This window comes from Phaenicophaeus curvirostris, chromosome 2 (genome assembly GCF_032191515.1).
Source record: "Phaenicophaeus curvirostris isolate KB17595 chromosome 2, BPBGC_Pcur_1.0, whole genome shotgun sequence".
NCBI lineage: Eukaryota > Metazoa > Chordata > Aves > Cuculiformes > Cuculidae > Phaenicophaeus > Phaenicophaeus curvirostris.
Window position 1 is genome coordinate 98,812,046 of NC_091393.1, and position 22,677 is coordinate 98,834,722.

At 40.8% G+C, this 22,677-nt stretch overlaps 1 long non-coding RNA gene across 1 annotated transcript; it reads right to left on the minus strand.

Annotated features, from left to right (window-relative positions):
* Positions 1-2,614: 2,614 nt before the first annotated feature.
* Positions 2,615-5,215, minus strand: LOC138717522 (uncharacterized). The gene is made up of 3 exons (XR_011336885.1): positions 5,132-5,215; positions 3,441-3,644; positions 2,615-2,801 (listed from the first exon to the last, which is right to left on the minus strand). It is a non-coding gene; the product is annotated as an uncharacterized lncRNA (long non-coding RNA).
* Between the last annotated feature and the right edge of the window lie 17,462 nt (positions 5,216-22,677).

Sequence of the window (22,677 nt, forward strand, 5' to 3'; positions counted from 1 at the left end):
TTAATGGAGGAAGGAAAAAAAATTAACAAAAAAAAAATCACTGTTGCCTTTTATTTGAGTTCTTGATATTTTCAGCTTCTAGAAACATTATGTGAGTTCAATTTCTGCTCTAAACTTTTTTATGATAAGAATAAAGTTCTTTTCATTACAAATAAAAAAAGTGCACAGCCCAGCTATCATATTTAAGGCACCCCCCAGGGCAGAGCTATTCCAGATTAGAGAGAATTCTCATTTGAACCAGAGTCGGGATTGCACTTTTCATTTCTGTACACCACAGCAGACAGGAACAGCCAGCTGGGATCCTTTAGAAGCAATGCTGTGCTGTTAAGTGGATTGGCTGCATTCAGCAATGCAGCAATTCCCAGTAACCCCATAAACTGCAGTCTAGAAAACACTGACCAGTACCTAATCTCATTTATCACAAACTGTGGGAGCTGGTGACTTCTGCTTGCACCTCAGTCCTCCTGAGGAAAGGGCCATGACAATGTGGGAGGTAAATGTGGAGCACTCTGCAGGCACCAGCTCCTTGGAGTAATAAGTATTTTGCTCCTGCAAAGCAATTGCTGTGGGATTTTAAAGGCTGAAATCTCCTGTGCTTTATGCCTGACAATGAGAAGCATTTTATTGCTTTGCTCCCAGCTATTCCACCAGGGGAGGGGGGATGGGGTGGGGGGCTCAGCAGCCCACATTTTCCTCTTCATGCCTTGCTTTTCCATGCCAGTCAGCTTTGGGAGTAGGGAGGAGTGGCAATCACTGTTTTCAAGCCCTTATGCCAACTTGATCACAAAGGTCAATACAAATCAGTTATCTTGTGTAATGGTTTGGCTCCTTTGAGAAGTCTCTTTAAAAGCAAGCAGCCCTAGGACGAGCTGAGCAATTAAATGCTCACAATTCAGTCCACTGCTCCTGTCCAGGAACACTGCAGGCTACAGTGACAAGCAGGGTGCAGGCTCCTCACTCACCAGCACACTGAGAAGCCTTGCTGCCAAACCCATGCACAGCCTCCTCCCACACCTTTGAGATGTTCCAGGTGGTTTTGTCAGCAAATCAGAATACTAGTACGAATAACACACCGGTACTGTCAAGGACAGTGAAGAGTAATCAGCACAGCCAGCCCGACACTAAATGCCACCAGAATATTTATAACCTCAGCATTTTGCCCAGGGAGCTGCAGCCTAATTTAAGCTCCTGTTTCCTGCTTACTTTCCTCTCCCCAAACACATGATAGTTTTCTATCATTAATCTCCAGGGTTCCATACTTCCCAGTGCCTTTAATTTGTCTATCTCTTTCCCTGAAATATAACCTCTCCTTCTATTGCACAGAGCAGCCAACCCAGTCACCTTGTATGACAACTCTCACAGCTTCACAGAATCAGGCCCATTACAATGAATAAATCATTCCCAGGTGTCTGTGTACACACTTGAACAATATTACTAAAAGCAGTTTCACACAATAGGCTACCCAGACCCAGTTGTATCCTCCCACCTTGGTTTAAAAGCAGCTCCTTTCAGATTTATTCCTACTCCTTCACAATAATTTTTTGCTAGACCAGAAGTCAGTTTTCAGCAAAAGCAATGGTGTTCCTCTTTTTATCCTCCCCAAACTCAGCTAGTGCAGCTCTGTGCATTGGCACAGATATCAAATGCAAGGGGATTTTAGGAAATAAACTGGCAGCAGTGAGGCTACAGGTAAGGATTTTCAGCAAAATCATCACCAGAGTTGAAGTGATGTGAAAGTCCCAGCAGGAGCAGGCACAGGGTGCAGAAGTTGCACAGCTCCTACTATGCTCATTTAACCCAAGGCAAGGGAGGGGAGAAGAGCACAGCCTCACCACCCACTCCTGCCTATGGCACTTTCCTCAATCTGTGTGAAGGATGTCCCCAATATAGCCTGCATACTTCTGGTATAGACTCTGACCCTCTGATCGCAAGGCCTCTATGCGTTTTGAGACTCATGTCACCACTGGAAGGTGTTTTCATAATCTATTTTGCTATAGCTTCAAGAAACACTGTGTCTGCCTGACCCTAAAAGATGATATTGCCGAGCATCTCTCAGCTGGCACTGAGAGCAGCACATTCATTTCCTATGAGTATTTCCAATAGAGTAAACGTCTTTATTGCTTTCAAGCAATGATGCACATCATACAGAGGAACAGTGGATTAAAGACTTTACCAGGTATACATTGCTATTAGTGCTAATGGGAAACGTATCTATTTCAAAGCCATTTTTTTAGACAGATTTTCTGCATTTAAAAGAAGCAGGCAAAATGTTCTAGGACAGCATTTTATTCATGAAAATATTGCAGAGATGATTGACTGAAAGCACTGACCATCACTGGCACTGGAATGGGAAAAATGAGCAAAATGTTTTCAAAATTGTATTTCAAATTATAACTCAAGCCTAAGAAAAAGGTACTGAAAAGCCCTCCACACTACCAACCAAAAAAAAGACCTAAGAGGAGAGGATTTTTACTTATGCTAAATAACAAGTAATTTAATTACTCACCCAGCATTAACGTAAGGGCAGAACATTAGTTCCCCCATTGGCACGGGGAAGGTTCAGGTAATTCCATTTGCACTGTGGAAGTCCCTTCACATAAGTCTTTGTGGTATTAATGAGGAAACAAGGCATCAATAATACAAGAAGTCTGGGAGCAGTTCCTTGGCTCTGCTCCTGGATCTCAAGCAAGGACATCTCAGGTCTCTCATCTCTGCCAGAGCCCGGTTTGCGCATCGCTAAATCTTCCCATAGGCTCAGGGCTTGGGATCCACTGCAGTGTTTTAGAGGTCTCACAGCAGCCCTGGAAGCAGGGAAATGTAAACCATTGCAAGAAACAAGAAGCACAAGTGCTATTTCCTTAACATTCACAGATTTGGATGCCCTTAAAAGTTGTACATTAAATTACACCTCAAAGGAAGAGAAAGAGTTAACCGTTCAGGAGTGAGCCAAAGGCAAAGCACTTGACTCTGTAACATCCTCACCAAGTAATTGTGTTGCAGCTATTGTTTCATCTCCTTATCGGCACTGCACACTGCCTCGGGCTCTGAAACCCTGAGGGCTCCCCCCGGGATGTTCACACACACAGTAGAGTCCCACTAAGATGAAAGCGCTCCGAAACTCTTGCCCATCTTCCTGCACTTGCCTCTCTGCAGACTCACACAATGTGGAGCAAAGGAACAAGTTAGAAAAGAAGCACTGCTGCTGGAGGGAAAAAAATAAAATAGAAAAAGTCTGACTGCTATTCCAGTGGTGGGTCTTCCCAGGGAAGCTTGGTCTCTAGGGCTGCTAGACCTGGGGATAATTTGCTTCATATTTTCCAGCAGTTGCTGCTGCGCACCAAGCTTGTTTACAACTGAAATCACAAGTTATTTCAAATATTGTTCTTATCTAAAAAGTCATCTCTCTCTCCAGCACCCAAAAGGGAGAAAATAGCGGCTACCTGAGGGGCAGACACCCACCTTTCCGATAATTGAGTGGTGTGGCCACAAGGACCGCTGCCCATGGGAAGATGGGAGATTGGCAGACTGCAGCTGGAGGAAAGAACAGGGACCTGCCTGAGCACCTTCCCAGTGAGGGTTAATGGGAGAGGACCACAGAACCCTGCACAGCTTTGTCTTGATCAAAACCTGGAAGGATTTTTATCCTAATTCTGAAAGGAAAGAATTTATTTGAAATTTTGTGGTTGGTATAAGAGTTTCTGATTCTACAATGTGTTCTCTTTTTTAAGGTACTGAAGGAGAAGACAGCCCAAAATAGCAAAACTTGTCTCTTTTGTGACTGATTTTAGTTGATGGCTCTTCCTTCTGGCCTACCAATGTTCCTCACTTCTGACTGTCACAATTTCAAATGAACTTCTGATGGTGCTTAATCCCCTCAGTAGCACATCAAGGGGAGATGCATCTGGCCACCTGGCTCACAGAATCATGCATGTACATGATCAGCATACCAGCATCTTTCTGCTAGGCTGCTCTCTTTGAACTTTGATGCTCTTCTTAGTGAGAGATGCAAGAGCAGTTAACTACTGAAAATCTTTATCCACCCCACCCCCAGGCCAAATCTAAACAGCAGGAAAGAGGTTAGGATATCAGTCTACACCCCAGCCTGGCAGGCACAACTTCTCCCCTGTTATGTATGCTAAGATCACTGAACTAAGCCAAGCACTGGGAGAAAAGTTGATAAGATGCACTTCTTTTCTACTCAGCTCAGTTTGGAGTGTGGAGACACAGTATGTATTACTATTTTTGCCCCCTCAATGCTAGAACTTTTTCGAAAGAATGGCTTTGCAGCAGGCTTAACCTTTGCAAGAGTCTCACAAGATGCAGTTGAAGCTTTCATGGTCTGTTCTTTCACCTCCCAGCCAGATCCTTACACACAGAGACTAACAAAAGTTCTTGTGCAGCAATTATATGCCCTTTCCTTCACATAAGGAACATGCAAATATATGCAGCGTGGCTGCATCTCTCCTGGCTCCACCTTGATCTATGACTTGGCTCTATCTGTTTTGAGCAGTGCTGTGCCTCTCAGTAAACATCCAGAACTCAGCTAAAATAGAAGCAGTTGCAGCAGCTTATGCCACTTGAGAGCCTGTTCTCCTGAAGTATTTATCCCTCTCTGGATTCATAAACCATTTTGCACTTGTATTGGCAGCTCAGGAATTTAATTGCAAGTTTCATGATATTGGGTGGTGTTTTTAATAAAAACTCCAGCTCCTGGGGAACACAGGAATCTCAGCTTTCATTTGAAACCAATATAAGTCTCCTAATTGCAGCAGTAACCTGAGAACACCCAGCAAGGAAGTCCTAAAGGATGGAAATCTGAAGGTAAATAAAAGACCCTCTTCCTTCCCTGCCCAATTTTTATCTAAATTTTCTCAAGATTTTCAAACAAAAGACATGAGAAACCTGACTCATATGTACAAAATCTTCATTTTAGAAATACTGATATTAACATAGTGGAATGGGCTGGCAGGGAAAGAAGACAACAATTGCTTTAAGCATTAATAATGCCTTATTTTTATACTAAGAAGATAAAGCATTTTCACTATAGCTTAGAAGATGAAAAACACATGCATTGATAGCAGCCATTTGAAATAGGCTAACACAAGACAGCTTAACAGCCAGGAAGAATTACCAGTTACATCCCTTTAACATTTATGTATCACTGGGGTGTGCATTCAGAAGGGTTCAGGGATTACAGAGCAGCTCTGAAGTATCTGGAATAGAAGAAAAAACACTGCTCAAGTTTAAAAGAAAACTGGATCACCTTGAGTTATGTCAAGTTTAGCTCTGAAAATTAGTATCATACCCTCTCCTAAATCTTGGAGCCTGGGAACTGGGAAGGAATAAAGCCTGTGGTATTTATGATTTAATGGGACAGGGTATGTCTGTTTTCACAAATCCAGCTGGCTTGCAGAAGAAGAGAATAAGTCATATACTCTATCTGTAAACAATGATTCTTTCTTCCAACTCTTTTCTGGTTATTAAATTCAAGTTGAAAAAGCAGTTTTCCTTATGTTTACACACCCACACAGTTAATTGGCAGTAAAATATGTCTGTATATGGCCAGAAGTGCTACCCCTGTTTGGAAGAAACAGGTTATTGTACAAAATCCATGTAATTGGTTTCCATAGCCCAAAGCAAATCAGGGATGATTTCTTATACCAGAGGAGCAGATTTATACTGAAGTATCCCTTGAAATTTCTCATTCAAAGGCTGATGGCTCTAACAACTGCCTTCAAATTGCTATCAGTAAAAGTCTACACAAATAAGAAATTCAGTGTGTAATTTGGCAAACAGCTGTATATTCACACCCTTTAGCAACTAATCTAATCTGGGCTCTAATTTCTCTTTTTGTAGATTTGTAACGTATACAGGCTTGAGCTTAATAAGGCCATTAGCACAAGTAGATTTTCTCAGACAAGTGCTTGCAGAATGAGGTCCTGCTTATAGTCAGCTGGCACTGGGCCAGCCCCATCCCTAAGCAGTGTCTTACAGGCAAAAGGGCTTCTTGCATCTTTCCTCTTCCTAGCAGGTTCACTTATCAACCATCATGGTAAAGGCACCACATGAGCTTGAAACCAACTACTCCAGTGCAACCCCATGCAGAGACACAAACCTCAGGTCTTGGCTAAGCCTGGTCCATGTCCAGATGGCTATGCTGAGCCAAAACAGAGACCTGCTCCCAAAGCCTCTGAGAGTCTTCCTTACTTAGATAAACTGGCATTCATATTTATGCCTCTCCCAGCTTTCCAGATCCAACAGGACACTGGTACAGGAGTAAACAAATTATCTGCTATTTCATTCTCCCTTCACTTGTGGACGAGCCTCTGAATTCGAGTGAGGGACTGCCTCTGATTAAATTGAATCAAATATACATGTTTATGAGATGTTTTGACCAACAAATCATTTTCCCTGTCAGACTGAGATATGATAATGATAATAACTCGAATTTTGGAGTCAAATGGCTTTGGAAAGCTTTCCTGCCATTAGACTCCAAGAACGTCAACGGGTCTGGCTAAGTGCAGGTGAGGACTGATAGCAGCACTTTCTGCATCTGTGGTACCCACCAGAGAACTCTATGTAACATTGATGGGCAACTCTGAAACAAAAAAAATAATAAAAGAAAGCATCATATATTATTCTTATGTTTTGTACTACATTGAATTTATCTTTGCTTTTCCCATTAAAAAAAGGTCACAAAAGATATCAGTATGAATTAAACACTGAAGTAGTTTCCTTCTGAAATAATGTCTCCCTGAAATATTGAGGTGTCTAAACAGCTAAATATCTTTCCAGAGCAAGTAATAACATTACAATTAAAAATAAAAATATCAGAACAACATCATAATAAAGCCCAGAATTATTTTAGAACCACAACCCATTAAAGTGAATGACTGAATACAAATCTTGACTTTGAGTCTGTTGCCCAACCTCTTGTTCCTGGGACAGGAGCCTCAAAGTTCCTCTAGTATCCCTGCAAGGAAGCTCAGGAGCTTGCCACTACTGTCTCATTTAGCCTGCACTGCTTGTAGGTCTGTACAGCTTTTTTTTACATTTTGAAGCCTCACTTTGCAAATATAACTATCTGGTTTTACTGCGTGAACCCCCTGGTCCAGCTTCAAAATAGAGACAGAGTGGCAGTCATGCCTAGCACAAAACAACAAAATAAGTAAGAAGAGCTTGGATACTATATGCCAAACTATCACCCATCACTCAGTACTTTTGTCTTCCTATTTCTAGAAATGTGGCTGTACTGCCTCCTTCTGCAACTCCCTCTCTGTTTATTATTTCCTTTCCAGGGAGGTATCAGGAGGAAAACATGAAGAAAGCAGGAAGGGAGAAGGAGCAAAGGCACAGATCACACTTGTGCTTTGGGCCCCGTACTGTTCCATGCGGAGGGAGGAGGAAGAGGGAGAAAGGGGAATAAAACCTGGTAAATAACAGGAGGCAAAATAACTGACTGGAAAAAATATAGCAGTGGGATTGTTGGGTGAGAAAGGAAGAAAAGAGTAGACTGAAAACTAGCCCCAGAAGAGCAGGTCCTGGAGGAATTTAGTGGAAACATAAACAAACTAAATATTGGTAAGAAAACAGAGTAAGCAAAGCAACAGGGCAAAGAGGCAGTTTTACAGCAAAAGAACACAGGTGATTCCCCATATTATAAAATAATAAAGTTTTTGTTGAAGGAAAGTAGCAAAGACTGTTGACAAAGGCAATTTCAGTTGAGAGCAATACTCACTGAAACCACTGGAATCTTCTCCGTCATCTTAAATAGACACTATAGCAGATCCTCAGCTCTTGAGCAAATAATTGTGGGACGAACAAGGTGTGCAAACAGCCACGGAATGCTCTTATGCCATCTTCAGCAATGCAAAAATAATCCATGAAGTGGAATTTAAGATGAATCATTCATATCTTGTAATCATGTTTATTCACACAAAGAAAACTGGCCCAAACCTGTGTTGCAGTCAGGAAATTAAACGTTTATCTGAACAATAAGACTTGTTGCAGGGATGGAAAACTTAGAGAAATCCAGGAATCTCTCCAGCACCACAGTGATGGGGAAGGCATTTTACTTTTGTTGCGTCTCCAGTACACCTCTGTACGAAACAGTCATATGATAGATGAGCTATTTGGCAACTACTGATAGAAGAGTCAGGAAAAACTTATAAGATTTTAAAGAGTTTGGTCAGAAGAAGGATCAGTACAGTCCTGCATTGGTGAAGGCTGGATATATTCAGGGAGCACTGTTACTATTCAGTAGCCACCAGCTGGCAAAACATTCCTACCTTGGTTTAATTGCGTACAAGCAAATCTTTCAGATAAGTAACCTTCCTCAGACACTTTCTGTCTGAAGTTACCAGGAGTTCTTTATCATCTCGTCATAGTACCTGTCCTTAGCTGCAACAAGAAAGGCCCAAGACAAGGATACTTGCTAAACAAAAAGTTCATGCGAAGGGAGGAACTTGATTATTTGTATTGCAGACTAAATGGGATGAAAAGATTTTCTATGTCTGCCTCTGGGGAATTCACCACTGTATCTTGACACTTATTTTGCCACTCAAACTGCTTTTTTCAGTACATAGCAAGCCCAAAGCAGCCAGAATGACTAGAATAACCTCTGAACTTTTTCCTGGACCATGACCTTAAGCAGCTGGGAGGGGCCCATCCAGCAACACTGCCACCATCACTCTGCTCACCGCCACTCAGTACCATATACTTCACTGCCTACTCCTGAGAAATTTTTAGGGGTACATGACACCCCTACAGTAAAAAAAAAAGTAGAAAAGTAGAAATAGAAATCAGATCCCAGGTCGACTGTTTTCCATCATTGCTTTTATAGTCATAGTTCTTAAAAAGAGTTTTAAAAAAATCTTGTCTGCCTTGAGATTCCAGAAACAACAAATGAATTTGCAATGATACAATAAGAGAACACCCCCACATGCTTTCAGAACTAGAGAGACTGGTAGACTTCTCCATGGTCTGTGGGACCTTAGCCCTCATTACAGTGAAGCTTAATTACCTTACAAATAATTCATCTACAACCTACAGCCCCTTGATTCTGAATTGATAGATTATGCAGCCATTAATCACTTCTAAGTTTGGTCTTTGCTTTTGACATTCAGAGAGTAAACTTACTCCATGCTGGTCCTCTTATTGATTTTCTCAGATACATTCATACTCAAAAAAAAAAAATCTCATTCCTTACTAATCATTGATGATTCCTCATATTTCATGAAAAATTGAGCACACCTTTTAATAAATTTGTTTGCAATGCATCAGTTTAATTTTGCCTATACCCAAGGAAACACATTTCTATTTGATGGGCTAGAAGACACAAGAATCACTGTACATCTGGGTCTGTAGTTAGTTGCAGAGTCATAAATTTGGAAGATGGCACAGTTAATTTCCTGGAAAGTCTGAAAACTTTGTTCTGGGTGATTGCTGACAAAGATACAATAAGAATAAAATAACCCAAGATGGCCAAACCCAATTTAATAGTTTCCATAAAGATTATTTTTATCAGAGCTACAATACCACTCCCTCCATATAACTGTGAGAGTAAAAATTTTTACCCTCATCAGGTTTTTTTGACTTCTACTCCTACAGCTATATTTAGTTCTCAGACACATGCCTTAAATAAGAACTACCTGTATATCCAAGGGCAAAATTTCACTCAATGATGTTCTTCAGCGAGGTTTAATTTTGGCAGATGATCAAAGGCCACGGCCTTGTCACTCAATGCCTGCTTCAGGTCCCAATGGATGATGGGTATACTCCTGTAACAAAGTTCTGACTTTCTCCTGTCATAAAGACAGCTATAGAACCAATCTTTCTTCATTTGTCTTAGTTATAAATATATCTTCTAGCTTATAAAAAGAAAACTCCTTTTCATATGTGATTAATGAACATGCGGATTTTCCTGAAGACATAGTCAATAGCCTTCCAGGGGCCTTTCTACATTAAGTCCTGTTATGAGTAGTGCTCATGTACATGATATCTACAGTAGCTTGCAGCTAGGTACAGTTTTGGCTGTTTTTCTCACTTCCCCACCTAAACACCACCAAACCCTTGAATTAGCCCACATACTGTCAGGTCCCAAACTTAGAGCACTGGTCTATAAGGGCATGAATTTGAGGCAGATGTTGAGAAAGCCTTTGTAGTAGGTGCCCAAAATTCATGGGCATGATGGACCATCTGGGGCCCATGTCCACTGAACTGCTCCCCTCTGCCTTCTAGCCAGAAAAGGACGAGAGTGCACTAAAGGATCAATTATGCATACAATTCCCCTCCTATCGAACAATAATATAGGAAATAAGAATTAGTTATATCTTTCCCTATTATAGCCCAAAAAACCTCTATAAACCACATACCTCTCTTTATTTACTACTATTTTGCATACATTCTGTGAGTTATCAAGTGAATCAAACCCATATCCTGTTTTGACACATTTGACTCCACTCAAGTAGGAAAACACACTTTAAAAAAGTAATCCTTTGCAAACTTGGATTAGGTTAGTGCATGCGGTGAATGCAGCATGTAGAAGGTTTCTATTTTTAAAAAATCCACAGTCCTGTCTACATATTTGTGCAAGAGTTACAACAAACTAAGCAGCATGTGTCAGGGCATCCGTCACCTTTGAGTGGGTCATTGAAGGTCTTTGGTTTCATTTGCTGCCCCCAAGGAGCAAATTATGTGATTTTTACATTAAACCTAAAGTATCTGACATAGATAGAGAAAGAGGGTTCAGGTAATTTTCTAAAGGATTAACTTTCTGCAGGACAAATGGAAAAAGATTGGTAGATATTTCATGTAATGGATTAAAGTGTTTTATATGAAAAGCTCAAAAATAGTATTTCACCCTCACATCTTAGCAAACATTTCTTGCTGTTGGACTTCAAGAAGTCAAAATGTAAGTGAGATCTTCGTATCAATCCCAGTTGTTTCCTCTTCCTCTTCAGGGAAGAGGAGATTTGCATAAGTGAAACATAATTTGGTTCTTGCCATACCCCAATTAGTCTTTTCCTTATTAGATCAAGCTCTAGCCTCAGGAGACCCTTATTGTTTTCTAAAAACACATTTCACCCAGCTCAATGTAGAGAAAACTTCAATCGTTTAAAGCTAAAAACAGAAGACAAAGAGCAACAAGAGAAACAGCAGTGAGAAGAAACAACTTTGCTGCTCTGTTATTGTTTTTTCGTTTGGGATTTTGTTTGTTTGCTTTGCTGTTGTTTGGGTTTTTTTTCTAAATAAAACCATTACCATTCTTGGGGACAACCAGAGGATGCAGTGCTATCCTTGCATTTGCTTTGTATATGGCTGGGAACTGGTGTACAGAATCGACTCCTTTGCATTCAATATTTTACCACCTTAGTGCTCAGCAGCTCAAATAGCCACAGCTCCAGCAGCTGCTTGGCTGAGAGGCTGTGTGTGATATCATATATCTGTATCTATCTATATGTGTTGGTATGTGTTGCCAAGTCTGCAAACCTGTGTGTAAGGCCAAAGCAGATTTTCAAGACCTTGGCAGGCAGCGTGAGGCACATGCTTCCAAAGGTCTACTTCTGTTGTCGCGAAACTCCATAAACAATACATTCTTTTTTAGCACTCAGTCACACTTACTGGGACTTTTCTGTCCAGACTGTCAAAGCTGTTTAGCACTCAAATGGTCTGTTTGCCTAGAAGCCCTGCTGATAACTGTAGCAGCCAAATGAGAGCTGACCTCAATCATGCAAGTGAGTTCTTTGGGAAAGTCTGGCCACAAAGCTTTCACCTAAACTGACTGCTCCTCAGGCAAGCAGTAAATATCTTTTGACATTGTCCTCCTACTTTTGTGCCCTAACATATGCAGTCTGCTTATTTATAGAATGTGTGAGCTTCATATACATCAGGCTAAATCCCCCTGGACAAAGTTTCACTTGATTTTGCACAGTGCATCTAATAGTTTCTCCCAGCTTCTGAGAGCAAAGGCTTGCTTTGCTCACCTGTCACACAGGGGAGGTCAACAGGACACAACTAAACCCAAATTCAAGAAGTTTTCTGGAAGTAGTAACAACTAACAAGAAAAAGAACAGGAGGAAAGGAGATACTTAGCAGAGTTTGTGAGCTCTGGATCACCCCTAGGAAGGGGAGCAGTGGTATGATCCTAACACATTGGCAGTGTTCAGTTGTGTGAATGGATTCTATAGTTTGGAAAGGTATGTAGCGTGATCCTGTCTTGCTCAAGGGCTAGAAGATGTGCTGGAGTAACTGCACCCCAGGACTGAACAATGGAGCCTATGTCCAAAATACAGGATATTTAATGTTGGAAACAGAGCTCCTAAGTCCTACCCTTTTTAATCAAAATTCTGTCAACACACAAATAATAATAAAAAAACCCCAAACCCCAAAAAAATGAAAACCCCCCCCAAGCTACAAATCAGGTTTTTTTTGCCCAGTTTGGTTCAGTGGAACCAATGAATAAATCAAATAGACAAAATCAACATGAAAATGTATCAACTTCAGTGTAAGGATAGACATATTAATTTTTGCAGGTGCAAAAAATTGAGCTGAGGTGCTTGACTACAGAGAACAGTACCCATCAACATACAACCCTCCCATTTCATCACATGTAGACAGGGAAGAATACTCAATTCTTCTAAGGCCACAGTGCATTCTGGTGGGTACTGAGCTCTCAAGCAGTTCAATCATCACATAAATAAGCCTTAATTGGCATTCCCAAACACTTTGAAATCATCTTGTCTGCTGCTGGTACTCCAAAAGGTATGCCTCTGGAGGCAGAAAGAGGAAAAAAAAATATCAAAGATAATTTGCAGTTAGATGCAACAAAACCATGCTCAACTGGTATGTGTTGGGGTAAAAATAGCATCAGCCAAAATGGCAAAGGCCTTCTGGTTTGTCAGAAATTGAATGTGTAGCACCAAGTGAGCTATTATTAGAGACTCTGATCAGTGAAGCAGACAATCATTTGCCTTGTTATCTTGCTGCCTGCCCATGTGAACAGCATCAAACAACTATTAAAAGGCACCCCACTTTCCCCCCTGAAAACCTCTTCATTAACAAGCTAACCTTTGAGACTGGTGAGAAGACAAGGAAGCATTTACCCGCCACTGTATCAATAATTATAGAAAAGAAAATTGTAGCTCATTGTCTGTCCCCATGAGGGGAGAAATAAATAATGCAGGCACAGTTCACACCGTGCTTATGGTGAGCAGCCCTTTCATGGCTTCTCCCAGCCATGGGCAACAGCTGCCAGAAAGTAATTCTCCACTGGAGCTGTTCAATACAGGAGGGACGCGTATTTGGAAGTCACCCCAAAGCCTTTCTGCCAGTAACAGGAGGCTCTGTGACACACAACCCTGAGGGAACCCTGGTAAGTTGTGCGCTAGAAGGCTGCGAATGTAGGTGTGCAGCAGCAGCATTATACGTCAGGGCTGAAGCACTCAAACGTGATCATTTTTGTTCCCTGGAGCTGTGAGGTTTCCCTGAGGCCCTTTGAACATGTAGGTATGGGGATTCAGTTTTAAGCGGAATATCTTACAGTAACTCAATTCCCTGATCCTGGTATTTCTCCCTTTTGTGTCTCCCAAGGGGCCTTAAATACCTAATTATGCCTCAGCATACAGGCACTCAACCTTGTTACGGGTTTAAATCTTGCTGCCATTTATAACCAAACTTTGTTTTGTCTCGAGCCACATCGCAAGGAAGGAGGAAAGATACATCTGAGCCTGCACCAGGCTCCCTGGGGGTTGCTATCCTACCCAGCCACAGCCTTCACATCAGACTAGCTGTTATCTTTTCACTTAATTGTAGGTATCATAGCACTTGACAGGACAGCCTTACTACCAAGGGATAATTTAATATGACTAAACTGTAATCAAAGTGTTAATAGCCTCAGAATTTAATCTGTGCAGAAGAAGCAGGTTTTATAAAAGGGGAAGACGACCAAGTCTAAGATGAATAATGTTAGTTGTAATATTACAGCTAGTTGTAATAGTATAATTAGTTGTGATATCCAGAATTAAAAATTACACTGCTTTGAGTTCCAGGATGCGTGCCAAAAAGGAGCTGTTAGTCACAGAGATGAGAAACAGTTACATAGTCCATTATCTCATAAACCACAAGGCCCAGAAATGAATTCTACATGTCACAGGAAAATTGAGACTCCACGTTTTACAGTAATACGTAGCTTTTAATTTTATCCCTTAAACCAGAGCCTTTCTGATTACTATTATGTTCTGCTTTCCCATTTTCATCCTGAACAGCGTTTGGAGATGAATATCTTCAGAAGCCCTCCTGGTTGCTAACCGCTACCACCACATCCCCAGCACGACCCTGACATCCCAACCTTGTCCCTTCCTCCATCCCTCCATCCTCGCCACAAACAAAAAAAAACCCAAAAACCAAATGACCCAAACCACACTGAAAAACAGGGTTGTTTTTTTTTTTCATTGCATGGCAAGGATGAGGGATGATAGTTTGTCTTGCCTCCATCAGCAGGTGCTGCTTCCTTGTGGGTTTCAGCAGCCCCTGCTGCTCCCTGGCTTTGCATTCAGGGCCAAACAGTTTAATCCAGTTACACACTTCTAAACCCAAAGCACAGAAGGCATCGATAAAGCTAGCATTCAGCATCATAATGTATAATCAAGAAGCTATACAAAGAAAAATGTGATGTGGCTGACAATTACATTTTTTTTCTAATTCATGACAGCAGCCAGTTTTTACCATCTCATTGTTACTCACATAGGACGAAGACTAAAGCAATTGCTTAAGCTGACAGGCATTTTTTGAAAAATAACTTTGAATGACCTCTATATTAAAAGAAAAGTTATTTTTAAACTATTTCCTGCTTTTAGGCAGTGATAAAGAAAGAAAATGCTTTTGCAGCTTGCAATTATCCTTTTCTCCTTCATTTCCTTCTATGTACTTTCGTTTCTTCCTCTTCCCTGTGTGCCAAAAAGAAAATAAGTGTGCTTGTAAAGGAGGAAAACTGGGGAAGAAAAGATAACTCTCTCCAGGGAAAACAGGCAGGAAGAAGAGAACAGAAGTAAAGTTGTGATTTTTTTTTTTTTTTAAGGGAATATCACCTGGGATTGAAATAACTGCAATTGTTGTCCTCTTCTCACACACACACATCCACTCCACCCCTTTTTCCTCCTGGTCCTGGCTGACTTGCACCTTCTGGCAGACACGTAGGTGACTGTTTTGATGCTGAGGGCTGTTGCTTCACAAGACGGAGTCAGCAGAAACGATGCTCCCAGGAGATGCTTTGTGTGAGGATGAAATAAGCACCAAACCAGGGCTCCGCTGCGTCTTCCCCTTGCACCACTTCCTCCACACACATAATCATTTTGCCGCAGCAATGTTGCAGGCTTCCTAATGCTATACTTGCAGTGTTTTTATGTATTGGGAAAGACGCTACTTAATACATCTGGGGAAGTACTTCCCCATATACGCACGGGAGCCCTGACACAGAAGCAATTAAACACTCCAGGCTGCACAATTACCTTTTGTGACTGTCACTAAATAAATGCTGCACTGAGCCAATAAATCTTACAATGGCCTCATTTTTTGAGCAATGATGCCACAGGCTAGGCCTGTGTGGCCCAGAAAGGAAAAAGGCTAACTTTTTTCTGAAATTCCCTGATGTTGCTTATCTGCTTCTTCTCCCTTACCGTTTGCCAGCTTCAGACACCTGTTACAAATATCAGTTTGTCTTGCTGTGGTTCCTAGTCTGTCAGCAAACCAAGCAATTAGTATTGCCAACGGATCATTCATTAACTGTACTATTCAATTTCAGGTAACTTAAGACTAATTGTGCATTTAATTCCTATCTACCAAGATCAAATCAGTCAAAAAAAAAATAAAAAGGAAACTGTGATTAAATATCAAAGATTGATAGGTAATAAATGAAAACCTTAATTAAAATCTTATCTGAATGCTAACAAAAAACATGAAGTAAAGCAGAGGAGATTATTTCATACCAGGTCACTCTGATTATCATTGTGCTTCCTCCCCATTTCAACCTGGTACTGCTTAAGCACATGGTGAAAAGGCTGAAGTAAATTTTTAGTTATAAGAAAAACTTTCTCTCTCCCCATGTGCTAGAGACCCCCAGCAGGCAGTTCAAAGCCACTTTCAGGGTGAAGAGTGACCATACAGAAGTGGCATTTTCCTGCATGTTTTCCCCAGTGAATTTAGAGATTCAGCTACTGACCTTACTGGCAAGAAGACAATTTTACTGCTGGTTGCTCTTGTTATCTGTGGAGAAGCATTGCAGCTGTTAAAGGGGGAGCAGGATCTAGTTCCCTCTTGTGTGTCATCAGCAGAGGTAAATAACATCTATGCATCTCTGCTGTGCAAACCAGAGGAAGGAGGGCAGAGGTATTAGCATCCTCTACACATCCGTCCCACAGCGCAGCTTTCAGTTGCAGGTGAGGCTGAAGCCAAAGACCTAATGAAGCAGAGAACAGCAGCCACGCTCTAAACATAAAAAGCAAGGCAAGCTTTCATCTTCTGAGAGGTTAAAAATAAACAGTTTAGCTTTCAGCAAAGTGGTGTGATTAGAAGCAAAGAAAACTACACTGATTTCCATGGAAATGGAATATTTTGTTGCTGCTACTTGATATTGTTGAAATGTATTAAGAACACAAGAGAGTGCAATTTCAATATCTGGAGAGTGCTAGCATATTTTAAAATTTTAAATTAAATTCATTTCTTTTAAAAGAAAGCTGGTTGATTTTAGTTTCTTAATTAGTTCACTACCACTGGAAATGAAGCATGATTTTGTAAGAGGATATTATAGAAATATACAAACAGCTGCAACTTGCAACAGAAGAGATGCAGACATAGGTGATATCTGTACAGATAAATCATGACTTAAGATTCAACATGTCAGACTTTATTTCCTCTCTAAAACCAGCAAAGAAATGTTCTTTAAATCATAAATCTTGCTAAACTTAAACCAGTTACAAAAGAGATACATGTTTCAGGGAAGAAGGATCAATCCCTAAATTTTGTTCACTTCTTTTAATGTGTAGGCATGCTTCATAAGAATAACGCCTGCCTACTCTTGCTCCAGAAACAACTCAATTAGTTTTAGTTCTCATCTCATTACTGTGGTGCCTATCCCCATAGGGAGTTTTCTTTGAAATGATCAGTGTCCTATTTCAGCTTAACTGAGATTAGTAACAAAATAATCACACAAAATGGAGCACCACTGTCATGACCTTCACTGTGATAAATACTAAATACAGGTATGAACCAATGCTGCTTTGCTAGCGTTGGTTATCTTTATAGACATGCCCTCCACTGTCTTGAAAACTTAACCAAGGGCTCATTTTCAGAGCAAGGCCCATTTAAAATAAATTTTCTAACAAGTAAGTGTTAATAACCCCCAAAATTTTTGTTCTTAGTTGAAATAACACATTGTGATGATAACAAAAAAAACCCAATTTCTTCTTCCATGTCCTTAAAGTGAAATTTCAACAGAAAAATACCCTCTTCAGGTTTTCATTTTGACAGTGTAACCTTTTTTTGACAGAAGTTTTATCTTACTGTAATTTTAGGTAAGAGAGCAACTTGGTCTTCTAAACAAAAGGCTGCTCTACTTTTTAGATACACTCTTTCCTACATGCTTGCAAATGGCATATGCACTGGTTGCAGTAGTGTAGACCCAGGAAAGAAACTAGAGCCGGGAAAGATTTGCCTACAAACCGCAGACAACCTCAGCCTGATTTAGGACAGATTTCCATTGCAGACTAGTCACATTAGATATTGATCAGTATACATAATCATCCATACTGTGGCTCAAAAGGCTGGTTTTTTGGTTTTATTTTTTTTCAATCTAATGACCTCGTGAAACGAAACCTGCTGGGTTTTTGGTTTTGGATGTTTTTTGCATTACACTGAAGACCCAAATACCCTGCTTGGCTAAAGTTTGCTATACATTTAACATGAAAGTTTGTCTATGAAAACATGTAGGCATAGATCCAAAAATAAATGCAGGTGCTGAAATACATAGTTTCTGGTGTCCGTTAATTTTCATAGCCCTGACCCAGGTGTTGGAGCTTTTCATTGAACTAATGGAGAAAACCACAAGAGACAGCAGCTATGGAAGCTATGCAGTAAGAAACACTGATGAGGAGAGTGGGACATAAGTCTTATTCCTGGATGTAATTAGGTGGCTATGGCTGATGAAAAATCAGAGAGAGCCTATTAACTGAGGAGCCTAGTGAATACAGCAGTCACCAAGGAGATGGGGGAATCGTTTGCAAACGATGACACAGGTAAGGTTGTACGCACCCTATTATTGCCATTACAGAATTCTTCCTTTTTTTCTATTTTCTCTTCTGCTTACAAACACTTTTTTGCTATTTCCTAATGATTCTTTCCTCAAATAGTCTAATACTACACTTTGATAGCTAAAAGCTCCTCAGTGTTTGGTGCTTGGAGCCACATGGATCTTTGTGCAAAAATAATTGCATTAAGGACTGCATTTAAGAGCAGCAGATCAATGCTCAGGAGAGTTATTAGGGTGAACAGAGACCTTATCTACAGGTGAGAGGAAGAACACCACGTAATAATGACAGAAAGTAAATCGGGTGTATTTTCATTCATTGTGCTCTGCCTGGCAAAAAAAAAAAAATCGGCATTTTCAGTTTACCACTTCAGTAATTTTGCTTTTAACAATATCTGAATTTGATTTCAATCAACAGACCTTATTAAATGAAGTATTTTTCGGACACCTACTGGTTTTGGCTGCATATGTATCCTCCTGTTCCTGGCCAAATACATTTCTGCTTCACTGCCTGCAGGAAGATCACCTGAGGAGAACAGAGCAAAGCCTGCCAGCCCAACACTTTCCCCAAACAAAGCTTTAGGCATGCATCAGCAACTTTTAGGTACAGTCCTTCTCGTATTATTTTCCCCTTTACATCACCTGTGTAGACCATGCTGTATTTGGGCTTCACCATCCCTTGTACTATCCATTTTGTGCAGCTTAACTAAGTGTGCTGGTTGTTTTTACAATTGCAGTTGGAAACCCTCATTTCACAGTTTTAATCAAGCTGAAAAGCATTGCCATTTGAATGATGCTAAACAGAAACCTCCTTGCAACTTAAACAGATAGGAAAATTATAATGAGGCACTTACACATAATCTCCTGCACATATAGGCAGATTAACCAGAAAACCACTTCTTTACTATATTGTTTATTTAAAAGCTAAAACTCCTTTTAAATAAGCCCATGCTTATTTATTCCAAAATAATGATAATTGATTTGGATCATCCTGAAATTAATTCAAACTCAATAAGGGCCATGGCCTGATGAAGAGATGTACTTTTGCTGGGCAGAGGAATGCAGCTTTCTCAGGAGCCTGCAAAAGCTGTGGATCTGCAGATGAGAAGTTAATTTCCAACAGCCTGATTCAGCAATAAAGCAGCAAATACAAAATCCTCCTCAGACCTTTAAGATAAGTACTTGAGAAGCAATGAAAACAGATTAGCTCTCTTCTCTGTGGGCTCTTTTTTAACAGAAATCTCAAATCCAACTGTTTTGCCTGGATCAGTCTCTGTTTTTGACTACAGGTTCATGTAGTACAGAGCTATTTACATGTTTATTTAGCTGGCGGATCAGCAGGCTGTAGTTACCAGTGTGGTGCATGTTTTGAAGGGTGGCACTAACAAGGTCCCATGGAGGTCTGGTTTAGAGCTCCCCTGGTTCCCTTCTTCCTATACTGGAGGCAGGAGCAGGCTGAGTGATGGAAGACCTCCTTGGGACACTGGGCTAGACTGGCTTTCCCTGCCTTTTCTTCTAGTGTTAGGGAGGCAGGGAAAAATCTGCTTCTCTTAGCTAGCAAACAATATCCGTCCCTGCCATCATTACCCTGCTTACTTCCTCAAAAGCAGGAGTGAATTTGGCTTCCTACTTCTTACCATTCTCATATAAAAGAAAGCTACAAATAAGTAACGTTTTGGTTAGCAGGGTGACATTTATAAGCCACAAATCAAATCCAACAGACCTTGAACACTTTTTTGTAGCTTACAGACCACAGCTTTAAACGTCCTGTGAATCCTGGTACTGAGCTGTTGGATTTTGTTTCCATGGCCTGTAGAAGGCTAATCAGCAAACTACCGTGGCCCCGGAGGGGTCTCTCATCTGTCACAATGATGTGCACTGTGCCAACGCACATTCCACAGCAAAGAGCACATGCAGCAGTTTGTTCACAAACCCCCAGCTTCTGTCAAATTAAACTGTATAAAGTAAATCATAGCACCAAGTTACTGCTGTATTCCTTTGTGGAGGGCTTCCTGTCTTCTGCATATAAGATCATCTTCGTGTCTTATATCCCTGTGTTTTGTCCTCATTACACGTAGCCATTTTACTTCACTGGCTGCATTACCCTTCCGTTTGAATCCCTTGGTTCTCCTATGTGATGCTTTGTGCCACTCATGAAGATATTGTATGGTAAATATCTTCTCAGTTAGGGCAAGAACTTCCCCTTCTTGCACATGATCAGGTTTTCAAAACAGAAATAAAATGAGCTTCTGCACGAAGGACAGAACAGTCTCCATTTGTGAGAAACAGCAATTCTCACGACAAAAAGAAAAGAATAAGAAACTGGTCATAGTCCCTTAGGAGGTGATGAAATATTTGTCCTTCAGTTAACAGATGAGGAAATGTGTTTGAAATTCATTACTTACAAATTTGATAAAATAAACTTTCCAAAGAAGTCCATCACCAGACAAACACTTACTTTCAGGATTAAATCTTATTCAAAAATTGCAAGGTGCTCACATGCATAACATTTTAGTAGTCAGTATATGCTAAAACTGCTCCCATTTGAAGTAAGGCAAACAATGATCTGTAGCTTTTTCATTTTTGCATTATTCTTCACCTTCTGCACAGTACTATTTATGTTTGGATTCTTCTCTGTGCAAACTGTTTGGCAGTTTAAAGAGAACAGCAATTGCTACATAAATGAAAAAGGGCTCTTGCCTGCACAATTCCCTCCCTTTAAATGAAAAAGAATGATGACATTTGATGAATTTCTCCTTTCAAAGAAGAGGAGCTGCGAGTCTCAGCTGATGTGGCTCTTCTGATGCAGTAAAGCTGTGCTGACATACCTGCCTGAGCCACCTCCAGTGCTTTACTGCTGGTTTCACAAAGATTATGCCACTGTTGGCTGTTCTGTGTGGGGAAACAACACAGCTCTGGGTGTAGTCAGGTAGAACTGCAATTGCTTCTGTCACTGCAGTGGTGGTTGCTCATTTTTCCTGCAATTGCTGTTACAGAGAGGGACAGGGATGAATCTCATGACATCTCACAAGAAGGTTTTCCTGCATCTACCTTACAATCAAAAGAGAGACATGTAGCTGCCTGGTATTCATTAGGATCCTGTACTGCAGTGACAAGCAGCGTGGGTGAGCTACAGGTAAGAGGAATGTTTGTTTAGCCATCTGCAACTTCAAAGCACTCAGCCTAGTGAGAAGGGACAAGTACACATTCGGTAGTCAATTGAGGCAGGAGCAAGATCCACTTCAGGAGCACACAGGAAATTTTGGTTTTGGGAAGTGACTGGAAATTTTACAAAAACCCCATGCTCTACACTGCCTAAAACATCCATGAGATGCATGAAGGTCAGGTAACAGAGACACCATGTGATGGAGATACAAGGAGATGACAGGTGATACCCTGCTGCCAGATAGGGCAAGCAGAGGAAAATCCACTGAAAAACCAATATCATCTCCAAATGAACACGTGTGGAAAATGGGCAGTTCCGTCCTTGCAGCCTTCCCTATGCTGAAACACTGCATTGGGACCAAAGATGATGACTCTGTCTGGGTACTCTTTCTCCACATACCAATCTCATCAGCATCTTTAAAATAATGGTGAAACCTCCAAATGACAGTTGGAAAATTTATCTTGGAAAGGCAACATTTTTCAGGTGTTGCAGATAATTTAGCTGAGCTATGGTTGAGACTGTTCTTAAGAGGAGCTTGTGGTATGTGGAAGGCAGGTTGTGGAGCACATGTGATGGCAGAAACACGTTGAAATACTGACTCTGCTGTCTGTAATTGCATAAGCAGCTTCTCAAAAGGATGGGGAGAAATATCCCAGGAAATTGGCTGTCTAACATTGTCAGAAAATAAAGTAGGAAACCTCCCCCATGGAAACTAGAGAAGGCAGAGTCAGGAATGCTGGAGTAGGGAAAAAATAGAGAGTGATGAGAAAGCCAGATAAATGGTAGGAGAAGAATCCTTTCGTAAAACAATCTGCTGTGAGGAACATGAAAATCAAGTTGGCTCTTGGAAGAGAGGAATTCCACTCAAAGCTGCTTTTCTCAGGAAAGGGATTATCTTGGTTTGGTTCCCTACCCGCTTTTAAATACACAAAGGAATTTAATTAAGCGTTGCTACTTAATTCCTAATTGCTGAGGCTATTCTCAGAGGCTCCCAAGACATTCCAAACTCCGCAGTGTGGATTTCTCAATTAACAGTAAGATATGGCAAACAGTGAGGTCTGGGACTCAGCGCTCTGGCCAAATAGCAAGTCCATCAGTTTATGAAACATTGACATAAGTCTGCTGAAGTGGAGCCAGCTAAGGGATTTGTTTTACCTGTTCTATTCCTGCAAATTCATATGGAGTTTTCCATGGGGTATGGGCACAGTCTTTG